The sequence below is a fragment of the Crocuta crocuta genome, unplaced genomic scaffold (assembly GCF_008692635.1).
Source record: "Crocuta crocuta isolate KB4526 unplaced genomic scaffold, BGI_CrCroc_1.0 scaffold256, whole genome shotgun sequence".
Lineage (NCBI taxonomy): Eukaryota > Metazoa > Chordata > Mammalia > Carnivora > Hyaenidae > Crocuta > Crocuta crocuta.
In genome coordinates, this window is record NW_027530999.1 from 1,504,132 (window position 1) to 1,505,818 (window position 1,687).

Consider the following 1,687-nt stretch of genomic DNA (forward strand, 5'->3'; position numbering starts at 1 on the left):
CAAAAAATTTTTTTTTTTTTTTTTTTGGAAAGAATCTTAAGCAGGCTCCATGCTCAGTACAGAGCCTGACATAGGGCTTGATCCCATGACCTTGGGATCATGACCTGAGCCTAAATCAAGAATCAGATGGTCAACAGACTGAGCCACCCAAGTGCCCTATTGCAAGAATATTTTAAGAGAATATATTCTTTCCTTTAAAAAAACAAAACAAAACAAAAAAACCACATGATTGCCATGTGGCTCAGCAAATCATCCCAAAAGCTATCTGATAGCAGTGGCCTCTCCTCTTTGATGGATGGACAGGCCTCAATTTTGGCAGCTGTATTAAGTGTTTTAGACTGCGTGTCCATGGTCCCTTCCTAGCTCAGATTTTTATAGTTGGTGATCTGTGGTTACATGCATCACTGAGTTTCATCTTCACAGAGGCAAAGATCTGGGTTTAATAATCGTTAAAGAGTCTAATAGACCATTCTTATTTTAGTAAACTAGTCTCTGAGACATAATGGATGTAGGTGCTTCTGGAATGTGTTAAGCCATTTTAAAGTTCACCTATTTAGAGAAATGGATCTTGACTTCTCCAAGTGACCATGAAACTTTTATTTCTAAAATTATAACTGACCTCCTCCAAAACTATTGAGGTTTTAGATTTAATAATTTTAACCTTTTTAAAGAGTGAAAACATTCAGGGAAACTTATGCTTTGATTACTGTTGAGTGTTTCACATATTGAATAGTTATAGTTTATCTGTTGACGTTCAAACTTATGGAAACTGATGAAACAATCTTCTAAATGGGCCTATCATTTTAACAGTATTCTTTCTAGAAACTTTAGGGTATAAGTCAGACTAAATAATTTTTGCTTAATTGTAAATTAAGTACTATGTTCAGCTTCTAATTTCTCTTTTGCCTTTGTGGCACCTTTGTGGAGAGCAAAATTTTAAACTATGTCTTACCTCCTGTGAGAATTTAAAACATGCACAAGGTTAGACCATCTTTTTTGTGAGGAAAAATTAAAGTAGAAGGTGAACTGTTTCATATTTACTAGTGTTTCTCCTGTTAATTTTGAATTGCCTTAAATGCAGTGGTGTATTTAAAAATAATTGGTTACAACAGGTACTCATTAAAATGGTTTGTAGTTGAATGTCTAAGCTAGCAGTGTATTTTTTAAAAGTCACATATTGATGGTACACCTTGTATTTAGCCAATTTGTTTGCATGTTGATAAAATTTCCTGAGTCTTTTTTCTTAAATCCAATTACTGATCCTATAAAGTAGTTACAATGCAGCATCACGAAAAAACTGATTATGTGTTTCAACTGGTTTAAGTGCTCCCGACAAAATCTTACATCATATAGTATTTATTTTTTACTTAATGGAACTTCAGTGATACTTGGTGGATATTTCAAGCCTTTTTGTGTTTTCCACAATGGTGCTCTATTCTATGGTTTTCAAAGAAGCATTTGAACACTTGGATTTGTTTATTCTTATCCAAAGGCATCCACATAAGTGGATTTTTAAAGCTGATTATTTTTTTTTTCCCACCTACAATGGATTCTACAACCTTGTAGCAAATTGACTCTGAATGTCAGTAGTATGACTTTAGGAAAAGGTGAACGTAGTAGATTAAAGCTCTTATAAAAGCTTAAACCAAACTATGGACTTGTACCATGATTTAATAGTATTCTTGGA